The 18360-nt window shown below is 42.5% G+C and overlaps 1 protein-coding gene across 2 annotated transcripts in view; it reads left to right on the top strand.

The window, feature by feature from the left end:
• The window catches only part of LOC141010906 (ephrin type-A receptor 7), a 248439-nt gene that overhangs the window by 126450 nt on the left and 103629 nt on the right, over positions 1 to 18360 (top strand). The gene's annotated exons all lie outside the window — the stretch shown is intronic.

An 18360-nucleotide genomic window follows, 5' to 3' on the forward strand; every position in this document is an offset into this window, starting at 1 on the left:
ATGTTGCCCGACGTATTGCCGAAACGTCGCAATTCATGTAGTATTGTGAGTTACTACTGTGGACGGTATGCGGGAGTTTACTTGACACTTTTGGTCTACTTGTCCTTCTCCTATGCACCTGGCTCATGAAATGGATGTGCCAAGCAGTAGCAGACACAGGATGATTGAGGGGCAGGGGCAAAAAAAATCAAAAGGGCACATTTTGTCCACTGGAAGGGCACCCTAGAGGACACTTTACCATATTGTATCTATCATAGGGGCATCCAAGTGGGCACGCTGCATTTTCTTGGAACATGGGGGTGGCGACTGCCCCCCCTGCACCCCCCCTGAGTCCAACAGTGGTGCCAAGTACTTTTTATTTTTATTTTTGAGCCTTAAAAGTTCAATTTCAATGAAAAATTTACAGAAATCTGCCAGCAAAGTTTATTTATTTCTACTTGTTGTTAGTTCAGTCAAACAACAAGTTGGTGACATAATTGAAATTATGTCATGACACTATGTCATGTAAGTAGTTAGCATTACACCTGTATAACTGTTGTTAGACTCAGGATGGACTGTTTTGATTTAAAAAAGGAGCAAAGTTGATGCAACAGAACCAGAGATACCGTCTTTTTTATTCTACATTACATTATCCACAGTGCAACTCAGTCCCTAATGTAGCCTCAAGCTGCTAATCTCAAGCGGAGATGAGAAGAGGGCTACAGAGGTCTGCTAAACTCCTTTCTTTCTTACTCCATACCTCTAGAATTTCAGATATTTTCTCCCCAAAGCTGTAAACATGCTTTAATGTGTAAAATTGATGGAGCTCCCCTTGAAGGAAACAATACCTTTTAGACTCAATAATAGACAAAAGAGACTTAAAAAAGATGAAGATCTCTTTAGTGAAACAGAAGAGAGGAAGACATGCGAGGAGAGAATGAAAAGCAGGAGATGGAGAGGTAGGCGAGGCTGTACAGATTAAAAGAACAGAAGGAGGATGAGAGAGCGGCGAGGATGATCCACATGAAAAGAGACACAGGAGCTGCGGAGATACTGTAAGAGTGATGAAGGGTAGTCGAAAGAATTGCACGTGTGCAGGGAGAAATCAAAATGACAGCGCTGTTAACAAGCGCTGAGACAAAGAGGAGGATACGGAGTGGACATTATTCTTAAAGGACGGACAAAAGATAGCACAGAGAGGCCTTTCTCACTCGATTTCCATTCATGCCTGCTTTTGTTCACCACTGACACTCACATCGATGCCGATGGCTTCACTGTTACCTCGTTTCACGCGTACGTTCAAAGGATGTTGTCGCACATATCGACATGTGAGGCCCGGCGTGTGAACCGTAAGGCTGAACAGTCTGAACGGCTTTGTGTGTGCGTGTGTGAAGTGTGAACCCAGTGACTAATGTACTCTTTCCTCACTGAGTTTAACACCACAGCCTCTCCTCTGACATTTCCTTAAAGCCTAAATGGCCTCCACACACACACACACACACAAACGCACACTAACATGGAGCGCTGTCGGAGTAAAGCCGGTGGGTGGCGTGGGGTGTAGCACTCTGACGTAAACACAGAGGGACAGTATTGGAATCTTTTGTCACAGTCCATTGCTCATACAGCAGCAGCAGTTTGATTGGCTGACTGTCGCTGTTAGCTTTCACACCCCATCTTGCATTGTTGTGCAATGCAACGTGGGTGTTGTAGTCACCGGATAACAGACTGCGTGCATTGTAATGGAGGGCGAATTTAGTAAGAGTGCTGAACTCTTCTGATGTTGTTCTGGTTGATGTTTGCTATTATTGGATATCAACTTATTCTACTTCCAGTGGTGTGTTTTCATTGGTTAGATCTACGGCACTGACTTACTGCTCTGTTTTTTATCTAAGGTGAAGCCCTGATAATGTTCTTCACCTTGAGCTTATTGTGTTAGTAAATCTTAAGATGATTAAACTACCCAAAGACGGACAGAAAATTTGAGCTACTGCTTCTGTTGACTTCTCCGATTAGAAAATGAAAAGTCAAGCAAGGTAACAGGTGTGATAATGGGATAAGGAGGTTTGGTAGAAGGTTAATTGCAGATGTAGAGCAATAAAGATTAGGGGCCAGATGTTTATAAGTGACACATACGCATTAAAAATGTGCATTCTCCATTACCTACACATGAATATCATTATAATATACTCAGTGAGCACCAACCAGGCTTTCAACATTGATTTCTTGTTGAAACCTGGATGATTTCCAGTCTCTTTTCAACTGTCTAAAATGTGCTTACACTGTTTCCCACGCATGTGTTTTACGTGGGTAGGCAACCCAGGTATATTTGGCGACCCAGCTTAGCTTTTTATAGGCTACTTTTATTTCCGAGAGAACAACGGCATCCGTGATCGTTTAGCTAGTTGACAATCTGCCCTCCTGTCTGTCAATCACACATTCAGTGGGAAAACTTAGACTGGTGGTTCGATCCCCGACTCTGCTTTAATACACCTTTTATCATCTATAATGTGCGAATGAGAGCATATTTTTATTTTGGAGCCTGACTATAACACCACATCCAAATTTCTCAGTTGAAAGCCAGTGCTGCAAATCCCAGTGAAATATGGTCTAAATGTGACTATTTAATTAAATTCTTCAAGCAGTCAGTGAAGAAACTTTCAGTTTTTAACCAGTTTTGAACATCTTTTCAGTGGAAAAATGCTCACTGGGTTTACAGGTCTCGTGGAGTACGACGAAAAAGTAATATGAAGCCATTTGTGGCTCCAGAGGAAGCTGCATGTAGTCTGATAAACTACCTCCAGTGATATCACTGAGTCACTAAGTTGCATTGTGGGTAATATAGGTGCCAGGTTTTGAAAGGCAGTCCACTGAGCTAGCTTTGCACTTTCATAACTGTTTAAAAACAAATGTCAAAATCAATACAGCACCTTTTTTATTCCACTCATTCTTCTTCCTTTTCAAAATCTGGTGCCTACATTACCCACAATGCCACTTAGCAATTGAGTGACATCACTGGAGGCAGTTTATCAGAGTAGATGCAGCTTCCTCTGGAGCCACAAAAGACTTTAAACTACTTTCACACACAGCAGTAGTTCTCATCAAGACTTATAAACACACTTTAATATGTAAAACTGGTGGAGTTACCCTTTAATTTATTAGCGGTCTCATTTTATTTCCATGTGCTCGTATTTTATTCTATTTCTTTTCATTTTGTCCTTTTATCGTAAAGCTCTCTCGATAATGATACTATAAACAAAACCAATGATTACCCTTCTGATACTAATTGACGGTGATTGAAACACCACTACAGATGACGATGAGATAATGATACGGGCGGTGTTCAGGGCCGGCGGCTCCGGCTTTGTTAGAGATCATCGAACAACGTTGCACAATTTGTACAATCACACCTCCTCTTTGCCGTTCTTTCCATCGACAGCTCTCAAATAGGTGGTGGAGCAGACGGAAGTATTGACGGGAAAATGTGTCTATATCCATTTACGACTATTGTGCGAGTGGAAGTGCAGGCTTGTCCCACAGAGATTTGGATTTATCTAACAGCAGCCTGTGCACACAGAACTTAAAATCTGAGGAAAAAACTGTGTATGTTTACAGGTTTTTAGTCATACCCAGCGTTTTAGGCATATGGTCCAAGAATCTGGGTAGAAATTTTAGTTTTGTTTGACTATGGTGTTTTTGGAAGTACAACAAAGGTAGAAAGAAAAAAAAAACAGGTGCGTAAGGGAAAGTGAGAGACACCTGGAAAGACAGACAGACAGTGGCAGACTTACAAAGAAACACTTTATAATCGCCTGTGTCCTTTTAACATTGGGCCAAGTTAACGAGGAGTATTCAGGCTTCTCCGCTTGTCGTTTTGCATATTTTCTGAACAAACTTGTCTTTTTAGAGCGACCAAAATGAAAGTCAGAGTGAAAATGGGGAAAAAAAAGTATTAGTGAAAGTAACTCTGTTGATCATAAATCATGCAGAACTTCGGCTGCGCTGCAGAGTTTCTGCTCTCACGGTAAGTGTTTGACAGTTGGAGATAAGCACCGCTCACTGGTATTGGCAGTCGGTTCGTGTGCAAACAAAGTACGTGTTGCTTGACCTGTTTTTTGTAATTATCAACAATGCTTTTTCGACAATAAAAGCTGAGCCGTGCACAATAAAGTCAGACAAACAAGAGTAGTGATGAGCAAAAACAGGAGAGAGAGACATACTTTTGAAGGAGAGACCAGGACGAGTCAGGCAGACAAGGACGGTGAAGACCAGTGACAGCACCAGTGTAGATGGGAGCTACCGAATCTTTAGGTCTCGACCTTCCCTGGCGACAGTTAAGCGAGCAATGGTGTGGTCTACCAGGTGACAGGGCCTGCCATTTTCTTTTAAGACTGATCTACGCATACACACATATCAACACACACTCCCCGTAGTGCCTAATTTCTCAGTTCAGCTGTAATGGTATGAATATGCAGCCCCTACGCCGACATCTCCCACCGCACCAGAGCTATTGATCAGCCGTAATGCTCCACTAAACTGAGGAATTGCGCTGGGACTGCTCATACACACATATAATAAGGACACACACACACATCCAGCAGCACGCAGTGTGTGTGCGCAGCCACACAGCACACACACACACATTTTGGTTGATGTCATTCTGTGTGTGTGAGAGAGACACTGAGGCTGCGCGTGCCTGATAGAAATGGATAGCACCATCGCAGCACGAGTGTGTCACTCTCACCCTAACGCACGTGTGCTCCGAGGACATGCATTACCGACTGCAGTGAAACATAATGTAATGAATGCAGAGCAGGCAATCACATGAACATAATGTTCGACTAATTTCTCTGTGTGTTTGTACACAGTTAGAGCAGCTCATGGAACTACGTCTTATTTACTCCCGGGTCTATTTCTGTGACTGAGTGAGTGCAAATGCATTAAGTGTCTTGGTGCAGGTCAATAATATTGAATAGCCAGTGAGTAGCTACTGATAATGCTGTAAGGAGATAGTGTTGTGCAGTCCAGACAAGGATTATTACCACACGCAGTGTTACAGTCGCAACAGATCCAGACAACACTGGATTAGAGGATCTGCTGTCATGATGTTCCTTCTCTAGAGGAATGGTAACACTTCATAATAATCATCATTAAAAAATGATACATATATAGTTAATTAAACCTTAGTTAATAGTATTTTCTCTGGTAACAAACATTGAAACCGTTCATCAAACAATTGTTGCAACCGGTTACTTTATAATACTTTGTAAATGGTTAATAGATACTGCATAGTCCATCTATAAACATTATTTTGATGGCCATTGAACATTTAACAAACTACGAGAAGGTGGTTTTATGTTATTATGCTTATTTATGTAGTGCAGTTATAAAGAATGACTTTGTTTGTCCCAGGCACCAATTTTAGAGAGCGTATTGGGGTAAGTGAGGGTTTAAAAAAAAATTATATAGCAATATCTTGAGAAAAAGTCAAAATTTCCTAAATTAAAGTCGTAAATTTACAAAGAAAAGTTGGGACATCATCCGAGATGAAAGTAGAAAATGTAAAAGAATAAAATTTGAAGTTATAAAGAAAGAAAGCTTGAATATTGTCTGAGATGATATGGATCATACATTTTGGAAAATTACATTTAGAAATTTTCAGAGATGAAAGTCACAATTTAAGAAGTAAAAGTAAAGTAAAACCGGTGTTTTTCGTCAATCATAAACCTTTGAACGTTAAAGAAATTGGCCATATGCAATGATTTCATTGCAATGAAGTTCCTGATGCACAAAAGTCAACACATCATCCAAATCAGTATGTTGTTTACTACTGAATAGGCCCAATTCATGGCAATGTCTCAGTTTTCTTCTGGCAAAATTATGATTTAATAATCTCTAAGATTTTCATTTCTTTTCTTGTACGTCATACTATGTTTATATGGAAACTGCTTCTGAGCTTGGATTCAAAACCCTAACCCAAACCCTAACCCTTCAGCAAAGCAGAAAAGCTTTCCTTCATGCCAATGTTAGTTTATTTTCTTCATGAAAGAAATTAAACTAAACGGCCCGAGCTCACATTTGTAGTCACATTAGATTGATAAACAGGCAAAGCAAACTGCATAAAAGTCAACATGGATCAATGGTCACTCAGACAATAATGATAATCATCAATCTGCTGTAAATTATTCACAAAAAGAAATTAAGCGGAATGCAGACGCACATGGAAAATACTCAAATCCAGTAAAATAAGAAATTATCTTGCTTGTGATTAATACTCACTTGTAGTAAAGCCAAAAGCAAAAAATGCTTACGGTGGTTATTATTCTATTATTCTCAGTCTCCTTTGCTCTGTCTCTTAAAATTGAGTTACCACAAATGAACTATGGAGAGAACGAATGAATGAAGAAAATCCTGGCGTCTGAACACAATGAGAAACACTTAATCCCTAGTCGTACAGAAGACTGGAACACTGTGGTGGCACTTGACCAGCTACAAGTTGTGAATGTGAAGAGGAGTATAAATGTGAATGAGGACCTTATTGTAAATCAGCATATGTGCCCAGTCAGCTTCCCCTTGTGTAATAAAATGCTTAGAGGAAGAAGATGGAATTAACAAACAGAGCAGTTAGAAGTGATATACTGTAGTGGAGAAGCATCCACGCTTGTGCGCACACAGTATTGTTACTATATCTTGACCCTGCATGCATTCATGAATTTGCATTACGCGCAAGTGTGGTGATGATGAGCACGAGCATGTTCTCATCTCATAATGAAGTGCCACCAGCAGTAACAGACCGAGGGAAAGATGAATTATGTAATGAATTACCTTGCGAATGCTGCATTTTCATGTGTGTTTGTGTCACACTCATGAGCTCCATCCTGTTCTAATTAAGGCAGCCTGCTCTTTCTATATAATTACTGAGTGTGGCGCATGCCTTCAGCACATTCTCTTATTATCTCTGTTGTTTGCTGCTCCACAAATCGGCTCCAGGCGCATTCACCACCCTGCTATTCCTTCCCATTGCTCTCCTTCCCTCTATAATTTACTACACGCCTTCCTTCTCCTCCCCTTCTCCCCCCGTTCACGTCTTTACTTCCCTCCATTTACCCCCCATGCGCTCCCTATGCATCGTAAGAAGTGTGCACTTAATTTCTATCCCACTGATCTCCACCGGTGCGACACGACTTCCTCTAAAGCGTCTGTTAGGTTGCTTTCATTCTCCCAACCTTCTCATTTTCTCCCTCTCCCCTGCTTCTCTTTTCAATATTCCCTCTAACATGCTGTTTCTGTCTCTCCAAACCTCTCCCCCCGCCACCCCTGTGGGGACCATGTGGCAGGGTGAGATGGGGTGAGTCAGGTTAACGGGCTCAGAGTAGCTCTGCGATTTATCTGATGTGTGTATGCAGCAGAGAGAGAGAGAGAGAGAGAGTGTGTGTGTGTGTGTGTGTGTGTTTGTGTGTGTGTGCATTGGCGTGTGCTCAAATTTTGGCACCAGTGGCCAATCATATGTTGCTCAAGTCGCTCCCTCTGTTACACTCATCTTCCCCTCTGTCTATTGTCACTTCCTGTCATGTCCTCCCTGACTCTTTTGTCTCAGACAGAGGTCGCTTCCTATTTTCGTTCTTGACTTTTGTTTTCTTTTTTTTCCCTCCTCGCTTCCCTCCGATTGATTTGTGCCTTTATACAAAAGCTCCCCCTCAAAACCGCCATCACTTACCATCCCCACGTTCCCTCTCGAGCGTCATCCATTCCCATTTCTCTCTTTTAACACACTCTTTACCCCTCTTCTTTATACCAGCTCCCTCTGGCTCAGTGCCAGCGCTGCCCATCTGGTCCTCCCCCTTCCCTCCATCCTCCATCCTTCTCCATCTTTCTCCTTTCCAGCCACGTCACCCGCTCCTGTTAGTCATCTCTCTCCCTGGCTTTCATGTTAAATAATTCACATTCACCAGGGGAGACAGACAAATGTGTTCTTTTGGGCCTGATGTATTTATTTAGTCAGCTGGCCATACAACAAGTGGGCAGGCAGTGTAAATACACACTCGGACTGACAGGCGTTTGCCCACACTGATGTAAGTGCGGCGACATTACCATGTAGGCACACATGCACCTATGTGCGCGTGCTCACTTGCCGGAGCACCATTAAAATGTCTCTTGGTTATTGAAAATGTGAGCTGGAGGGAGGCCAAGTGTTCACTATTCATCCTTCCCCTGCCTTCTTTCACCTAGGGAGAATGATGCAAGGAAATAAGGGGGGGATGCAAAGGAAAGAATAAAGCAGATGACATCATGGGTATGGGCGGAAATGAAAGGGTGGAGGGGTAGAAAAAATATAGTAGGGAATACACAGAGTTGTTAGCTGCTCCGCATAAGAAACGGTTGCATAAAATATGAGTTGTAAAAGCTGAGGATGAGTTCAAAGGAGCACAATGGTGGCGCGGAGAGATTCCTGAGAGGGATGGGAATGAGAGTGAACAAATAGGGGAGGACGTTGGGGGAAAAACGTGGGAAGAAATGCGTGTTGGATGAGAGTAAAGATGAGAGGTTGGAAGTGTAAAACAGAAAAAGTTAAAGGAGACATTATGTTTTAGCTCCTGTCTCTTTAAGGCCCCGCCTCCTGAATACCCAGTCTTCTCCGATTGGTCAGTTCACATATGCCTGATCCAGCACCGCTAACAACAACAGAGCAGCTTTGCTATTTAAACTCTTACGTGCTAGGCATTAATTATGCAAACGTGTGACACAGTGACGTTGTGTGACGTCACAAAGTCACAGGCGGGACTACTGACGAGGCGTTTCAGGAGCAGTGTTTTCTGTGGGAAAGAGGAGCTTCTATTGGAGCAGACTTTGACCTTTTTAACTTTCAAGATCTTTTACATGCACAAGAAAAGATATAAAACACCGAAGGAAAGGGGAAAAAAAATGAAAAAGCATAATCGGTCTTCCTTAAAAGATTAATGTTGATGTGGAAGAGAGAAAAAGTTCAGGTCACTGGGGTTACTGATAAATAAAAGAGACTGGAGATAAAGGATGTAAAGCAGGAAGAGAAGAAGACAACTTTGGCCACGGGCAGAATCAAACGAGCAAATTACAACATCCCCTCTCTGCCTCCTCTTACCACTTTCAATCCTTCCACATCGGACTCATGAATTAAACACAGCCGACATGAATGCATCAAAGTTAGAAAAGGTTGGCATCCAGCTTAATCATGTTGCTAACTCAACCGACATGACAGCCTCATTTCTCTCCGCCTCACTCATGACCACTGAGCTGAATCGTACATCCAGTTAAGGATCCTGCGAGAGAAACTGTTGGATGGAAGTAAATGACGGGTATGATGTCAGTAAGGCATAAAACAAGATTATTAGGACAAACAAGACAGCTCCATGGTTGTGGCATTCTTTCCTTTCCTCTTTTCTCCTGTTTATTTTTTTATTTTTCGGGAATTTTACACTTCTTCCATAACAATTCATGGAACATACCAAACCAACTAATACCATACATGTGGCTGTTTGTAATATTACTCACTTCATGATTCATTATTTCAAATCATAGGGTAAAAACACAAATATGTAAACCTAGCATAGGTGAGGATGAGAAATATAATGTATCCTTTCGGGAAAGTGATGTTATTCAGCAGCAAATAGAAATTATCTACAGAAACAATAGAATATAAATCATAATTGGACAATGAGGGAAGATTAACAGCGCAGCCGATAACAGCAGCACTATTTTTTTCTGCTGCTAGGAGACATATTTGGCTGTAAGAAACATGTTATTTTCACCCAACGATATTGTGCATATTTTCACAAATCATTGTTATTCAGTGAAAACCATCTATCTCCATTTTTGGTCATTTTGAATTTACACTAAAGAAATAATCCTTCATGGGTTGAGAGAATTCTCCTTCTGCTTAAGCTAAAATAAACAATTTAAAAACCTGGCGGATTATCTGCAAAATGCATCATCACAAAACGGAAAACAGAGCTTTTCTTCTTACCACATAAAAAGTTAAGTTGAGTTGTTAGTTTTTTATAGAAGCCCTCTATTTTATCAGGCAAGAATCTACAACAATTTAGTATTTAGAATATAAGTTGTGGTAACTAAAATAAGCACTGAGCCAAGGCCCAACAGTCCTCTTTAATTCAGTCAAGCCTAAACCAATGTCAAACTTGATAACCCTGTATCTCTCTGGATATTAAACCACCCACAAATGAAAATGTCAAAAAATGGCTGATCTCAAAATGTTAAAGTAAGTGAAAAAAAAATAAAAACCTGCGTATGTGCCTTTATCTGGATCCACACCAACCCACCCAACCTACTCGTCAACCAGCCAACCAATCTGCCGGCCAACCAAACAAACAACTAACCAACCAACCAACCAACCAACCAACCCACCAACCAACCAACCACCCAGATGATGAGATGTGTGTTTTTCACAGTTATGAATATCTTCAGAGACAGAATCACTATCTCTCTTAATATGGAAACATGGTAATACAGAAGTTGAAAGTTTGATGGTTGAAGGCTGTGTTTCCTGGTTGCATAAGAATGTCTTGCTGCTGTTTCTTGGTCTACACATGATCACGTGATCCTTTTTTTTACCCAGACAAAAAATAATGACCTGAAAGAGACCTTTCTGTGATTTTAACCTGCTGTGTCAAGTCACGTGCATCCACAGCTGCCCCCGTGGTTTGTTCAAAGATGTGACTTTGGGCCGCATTTGCTGATGGGGCTCATATTTTGTAAGTCCTGTGTGAAACTCTGACAAGTTAAAGGTTTACTTGAGGACGAGCTGCCTCAAGCCCGAAGATAAGTCTGATTATGTCAGATTATGTAATTCTTGATGTCCTGAAGTGACACGACAGAGGGACGCTGGTGCCCAAGACAGCTTGCAAGTACAGGAGCACATGCAAGCGTGTCATGTAGGGACAGCCTTCGGAAGTAGTCAAGCAGCTCCTTCTCTCTGCGCACTGAGAATTGTACACAGAAAAACCATGCACAGATGCAATCAAGCGACGTGGCTGCCATTCATGTGCATCCATCCTCCTCCTGTTAAAAATGATATATTGTAGGTGACAAGGCACTGTCAAGCAATTGCCCTGCTGTCCCACAATCACCTCTTTCCATCCCCATTCAACCTCCACTAATAACTTTCCATCTGTTCAAAATTGATGTGGGATCACTCTATATATCTGTCTGATCCCATTTAACCTCTGCGAAACCTACTTATTCTGTGGAAATGCTCAAAAGATGACGAGCGCAGTGGTGCACGCAATTATCCACAAGTAAGACTTAACAGGAATGGCAGCCGTAATTAAATTTAGCATACGGGTCTCAGTGTGGTCACAGGAGCCAAATGAAAAAATTATCTTTAATGTATCTAAGAGTGCCAAGTCAAAGGTAACTGGATTTGCAGAATTAGTCTGGAGGGTGTTTGTCACTCATTCGAATTGCTCCATCAGTTGTATTGATTAATGAGGATTATTTTGATTGTCTCGTTGGAGTCACATGAGTCATTTGGTGACATCTGAATTGTCTGAGTCAAATTAATCCAAACACGTTGGGGAAAAGTGTAGTGGAAGCGATCACAAAATGAACCTGCAGTACTCGCCATGAGATCCGGACATCCCACCGGTGACGCTGGAAGTCGTCCAACAATTTAAAAATGTTTTGTATTACAGCAGAAACCAAACTTGAACACCAAGTGCAGTCGACAAAAGCAAGGAGATTAAGAGTGAGAGAAATTCCCCAGACTCCTTTATAAAATCTCTAAATTTTGCGAGTTGTTGAGTTAGGAGAAACTCTAGAACATTTGTATAAAACTTTCTATGACAAATTCTTAATCGTTTGGGGCTTCTTGTAAATTCGGCAAATGTTATATATGAAGTTATTTCTCTCCTTGTGTAAAAAACATTGTGTCTCATACAGGTGTTTCTCAGAGGAGAGAAGCATATAACACAGATCTACCTGCAGTAACATGAAATAGTTTCATGTTTTTAGGCCATGGAGCATGTGCATGAGCCATGTGATGGATGATTATCCAATACTTAAAGTGCAGTCATCATTTCTTAGAAATAAACCTCAGATGACACAGACTCATATTGTACATTTGTGCTTGTATGTGACAGACTGCGATGCCATCACTGTTTGTAGCTACTCTATCATATGGGACTGTGTGTGTGTGTGTGTGTGTATGTGTGCCGGCTGTTGTCTCTGTATTCACAGCTCTGCAGAGGGGCCTGCCGTGAGGACAGAGTGCCCTCCCCCCTGGCTGCACAGGGAGTCTGGCCTGCCAGCCTGTGCCAGCTTGGCTTTCCATCCCCCCGCCCTCCTCATTTTGTTGTTGTTTGCCGTCACCTAACCTATCACACATCCTCCATCGTGCTCACTGATACACACCAGAGCCTAATAAAAATGGCATTTCCAGTCCACCTGCGCCTCGGTTGCCCCGAATCCTCCCCCCTTACATGCATGCACATAATTGCACACGCCCACACATATGCACGTAAATGTACACCAGAATTTCTTTGACGCATGCATTTGCATATCCACACACTCACATAGAGGACATGTGTGCCCAAATGCGTGCGCCGAAACAAACAACACCACATATGCGTGCTTAGACATGGGCTTACTCCCACTCTCTCACAGGCTCATGTGCGTTATTTGTCCATAACCCGCTCCATCTGTTTCTGTCTTCACGCCTTACCAAAGGCTGCTTACCACTCAGCAGACACACACACACTCACGCTCACACACATTGTTTTGATGTATAATCATGCACAGTTCCACAAACACCTGTAGTCTTCTTATTGACCAGACAACCCCTTGGATGGACAGGCTCATTAGCACCCGGAGGCTCACACATCACTGAGCAGAAACATGAAAACATAAATCTAGACTTTCACTTTTGGCTGAATCCTATTTTATATTCTGGTAGAGATGTGGGGGATTTGGTGTACACACTATATCAATAATTGTTACATGCTCTCTTTACGCACATCGACTCATTCATTGGTCTTTCTCTCTCACATACACCCTCACGGTGGGGAGCAGCATGAAGTGATTGGCATCCTGGGGCGAGTGTTATGGGTGACATTTCCACTGTGCCGTGGTATAGAGGTCTCCTGTCGAGCCTGTGGTCCACTGGCGCACCGAGAGACTGGGGGGGCATGAGGTGGGTGGAGACAGAGATGGGGGTAGAGAGAGAGAGGGAGGATGGCAGACATGGGTTATCCCGTATACATGCACGTGGATGGAGACAAAATTCAAAATGAGTCAAAAAGGTTGGTAAACTAAATACCCTTTATCCCATCGTAGCCACCCTAAACACAATTACTACGATGAGACTTCCTTAATTGCCTTAAAACTGTCAGGGTCTCTCAAGTAGCAAAACACGACTGCCCACGCAAAACACAGATAAAAAAAATTGAGAGATGACAGCTTGAACATCTCAAAGCTTTCTTGTCTTGGCTTGACAAGGTTTGATTTCCTGTGATGTCCAAACACCACTGTGTAACAAAGAGGAAAACTGGCCACTGATCTGAATAGAAAGTCTAATCTTTGTAGAAGTGTCTCTAAAGGATAACAAAATATAACAATCTCCCTGGTGCCTGAATGTCTCTCAAGTTGCTTCTCATACTCCAACACCCCTTCTTACTTTTTGTCCTTGTCTGTATTCTATAGTAATTGTAGCATTGTCTTTTTCAGGTTAATCAGTTTATTTTGGGTTACTACTAGAATAGGTTTACATGCTTTAATGCTCAAAAAACACATCAGTCTTCTCATACTGTCCATTACTGCAGCACTGTAATTCCCCTCTGTCTACCCTCTGTCTGATTGGTCAGCTCACACATGCCTGAGCCAGCAACAGAGCAGCTGTGCTAAATCAATGTCTGCGTGCCAAACTAGCTGCTAGGCATAAAAGTGCAAATGTGTGACAAGGTGTCGTAGTGTGATGTCACAAAATCATGTAATTAAAGGCGGGACTGCTTCCGTTGATGTGGGCTTGGGGCTTTTACCTGCACATGAACTTATATACAGCACTGAAGGAAAATAAAAAAATGAAAAAGCATAGTATGTCTCCTTAAAGATTTTATTAAAACACTTGCTCACACTCTGTGCTATAAGAGACAGATGCCTCCCACTGTAAAGATCACAAACCATCTTTGGTGGCGATAGATTTTTCTTTTATGCCTCAGTGCCTTCAGCTGCAGTCCTGAAGAATAGCCACTAGATGGTGGATCCCATTGACATACTGTATATAAAGATGGATGACATGTCTCCACTTCCTGTCACTGTACAAAAATGGAGCCAAAATATCCGGACACGAGTGCTGCCATCTTGTGTTGGTGACATCATCTAGACCCAAAGTCTGTGATCAGGTTTTGGAGTTCCCGCCCATACACCCACCTGAATCATTGTGAGCCAGGGCTCAGCTGTCAATCATGATGCAAACCTTCTTTTTATAGCAGCAACTAACTAATTAAAACCAAACTTATCAGATGATGAACACTTGATTATAAGCGATGCTACAGTCATCCACCCTGGGTGACCGAGATGTTTTGGCCTTTACACTTGGAGGACTGTCATGTCATCCATCTTTACACACAGTCAATGGTGGATCCCCCTCAAAAAAACTTGGACTGTAGTAAAGTCAGAGAAAAACTGATTTAACATCTCCTTTGTAGCAGTTATTAGGGTAATAAAGTTAAAGTTTGTAACTCTTAGTGAACAGTGGCCAAAAGTGACAAGATTGGCAGTTTTTTCTCACCACTATCGCCAAGTGCATTGGGGATTGTTGCTCTGAAAAGTGTCATGTGATAGCTTTTGTGGTGAATGGGTGCTATATAGAAACAATTGACTCGACTTGGCCATAAAGCGCTCAAAATGTCACTGTCACGATTTGACAGTGTGACAACCCTAAATCCTCGCAGACTACCTGGGAATGCGACTCAAAGTCTGTGAGTCTGTGAGTGTGGACGTTAGGATTGGGCCATTAAGTCAGTGAACTGATTCACCGATGTTCATTATACAGTATAGTATCTCAGGTTTTTTAACATTAGCCAAATGAAGCTACTGGTCATACCAGACCGAGTTAGACTATAACTTTAAAACCCCTGGGTGTACTGAATTTAAGAAAGAGCCTTTTTATTGCTTGTGAATTAAACTTTTGATTTGTTGGAGTAATATTGTGTAAAGTATTTTTTTCTTAAGTTACGCAGTCTAACTTTAAAGTTTTAAGAGAAGTAGTTCTAGTTGTGTTTCCTTAACTTAGTTGTGTTTCCTTAACCCACAATGGTTATTGTTTGCTTGTCACAGCTCAGCTCCACATAGGTTTCCTGTTTAGATCTTCTGCATCCAACTCAAAGCTTCAAAACATCCCAGCAGACATCTACAGATGATCTGAAAGTCCATAATTTTCACCTCTATTAATTATTTAGCAATCAAGTGATGCATATGCAAAAATAATCATCAACACGTAGGCTAACCACTGGTCTTGTCGTGTATGCAGTTGTAGGCGTATAGAGCTGGACTTTCGCACTTCCCTCGTTCCCTTTCTCACTCCGGGTCCCTCTGCGTGTTGTGCTGCTCGCCATCCAGAACAATGTAAATCTACTGTTGAATTAGTTATTTTCCCTCCCTATCATCCATCACACAGGACACACTGAGAGGGCGGAGTGCGGAACAGTGAGAGTCTGTGCTGCGCAGTGAACCGTCGCCATGTTTGCACAGATTGAAAAATCAGACACGGGGAAGCACGAGTTCACACATGCTTACCCATGCACTTTTTTTTTTTTGTTAAGCCAGGTTCACACACACACACTCAGAAAATCTTCCACGAGGAGTTATTGGTTGACCTGCTCATGCACAACATACATGTGTACGCACAAGCTGTACATTTCAGCTTGGAACCAACACTGTTGTCTTCTTTCTGTGTGTGAGTTCATGATGCATATATAATGTCTGGATGGAAAAACACAAGCACACACATTCATGTTTGTCAACACAGACGCTCAGTGTTCCTTCTCATTACACATGGAAACTCATTCAAGTGATGTGTGTGTTTAAGCACAGTTGGATGCTCACGTTATACCTCTTGTTTGGCTGTACTGTATATTCTGTGTGTTTGTGTTGACATGGCATTGAGAAGACACACACACACACACACACACACAAACACACACACACCAAATCAATGCAGTGCGTGTCATGCGGTTTTAACTGGCCCGGCCAGCGGTGATGGATGGTGTATTTATGAAGCCCCACGTTCCGAGCTCTGGATCAAGGGCTGCAAGCGTCATCCAGTTAGACTGAGAGAGGGACGGGTGGATCAAGGGATGACGGACGCAAGGGTGGAGGGAAGGAGGAGGGATGCATGGTTCGAGGGAAGGAGGAGACGGCAGAACGGAGGGATTTAAGGATGGAAAGAGAGAGTAGGAGGGTGCGGGGGAATGAGAGAAACAGGGCCGCCTGCTTGGAGGGAAGGTCATAGTCAGCAGGGGGGGTTGGAGTCCTGCTGAGCCAGGGACATGTAGCGTAAACACACACACACGCACACACACTGGAGGGGCCATTTTTTAAATCCCAAAATAGTCCCACATCTTGCGTTGCACTCTGAGAAGCATTAGTTACCTTTTCAGCATTTTTTCAAATTTAAAAACACTAAGAGGACGCGAGGTGTCAGCTCGTTACGGAGGTTGTGATGGATGTTTATTATCTCACCAATTAACTCGACAGCTCATAACTTCCCGAGCGCATGCACATGCTTGCAGACACGCACCCACCCACCCACACACATGCAAGCCGCCTCGCCCCTCTCTGTTTTTTATTTGCCCTTCCCCCGTGTTATCTCATCCCGCCAGCCTCATCTATACCGTGTCGTTATTCTCATTTGGCACAAGGATAAATCTCATCCCAGTTTATGAGGCAGCAATTGTAAGTCAGATAGAAGTAGATAGACCGGCCAGCGGACTATTAGACAGAAAGACAGATGGGAAGAGGAGGGATAGACGGCGAGAACGAGCAGACTAGCTGCTAAATAGCAAGATGAATAAGCAGGCGGGCAGGCTGTAAGACAGACAGACACACATTTGCTAGCTGTGAGATAGGAAGACAAACATTTTGCATGACAGGTTGGCAAGTTTCAGACAGAGTGGAAGCAAATCGGAGTTTTGGTTACACAACCATTTCCCAAAGTGGAGTTTCTCTTGAGGCTGTAATAATCTCATTAGTTGAGTTGAAGCCCAGGAAGTAGAACCAAAGAACTGGTTCTGAAATATTTTGGCTTTAACTGAAGAATAGTCGAGATTTGACAAGAAATGAGGAGGGAAAGGGTGGACTCTGACTTGGGGCATTGCAATGGTCAGCATTTTAAACCCCTTGAACATCAGGATGCCTAGGAACTATTTCTTTTATAATCTAATTCCTGTGAAAAATGCATTGTCACCTCTTCATTGATACAATTTATTGGAAAAGGTTGTTGTCTGAATTGCATTTTGTGTTTGCAACCAGAGCTCCCATTTCCAGCCTGGAAGGCCATGACTGAAAACCTACAATAAAATAGTATCAAGTCCTTGGCCCGCCAGTTACAGCGTTTACAAGCCAAAGAGCTGTGTGTCAGCTCAAATCCCACTCTGACAAAAGGCAGAGTTTCCTCTTGATTTCCCGAACAGCATACCTGCTAGCTTTAGAATGACAGTTTCTTTTACCTTTAAAGGCAGCAGCTCTGTATGTGGTGTCTGTGTAAGTCCACTGGCCAGAGAGGCCTGCAGGAGGCTGACTGTCAGAGCTGTAAGTGGCAGTAAATGAACTGAAGGCTCCCACTTTCTCCTCTTCATCCTCAAAGTGCCCATCTCCTCACGGATGAAATTGACACAGGAGTAGTTACCCAGTGAAATCAACTGTACTACAACCATAAATGAAGGGAGGGGCATTGTCAGTTGTTACGATTTTGTTCGAAATAGACTATTTTCCGGTGTTGGAAGAAGTACTCAAATTTTTTGCTTAGGCCAAGAACGTGGTCCATACACCATACATATACGCGAACACAAACACAACACAGACGCTTCAAGCTGTGCAAGATTGATTTCTGTGTTGCTGTGTTCTGCAATGTGTCACCCAAAAATCTGAATGCAACGCGAGCACGAGCTGCACCCTGTGCGTTGCAGCCTGATACAACAACAGAAGCTGACCCCTTCTGTTTGGGTTCACTTCCGCCCAAGATGATCACGGCTCACTAGTTTGACGAAGCTCTAGCTGAACATGTCCATATGGATCGGCATATTTATGACTTCATCACCTCTTCTCTTCTCTCCATCTCTACTTCTTTTTCTCTTCCTTTTGTGCGGTAGGCCCAGCACTACACATTCCTCCAAAGAC

This window comes from Pagrus major, chromosome 16, assembly GCF_040436345.1.
Source record: "Pagrus major chromosome 16, Pma_NU_1.0".
Lineage (NCBI taxonomy): Eukaryota > Metazoa > Chordata > Actinopteri > Spariformes > Sparidae > Pagrus > Pagrus major.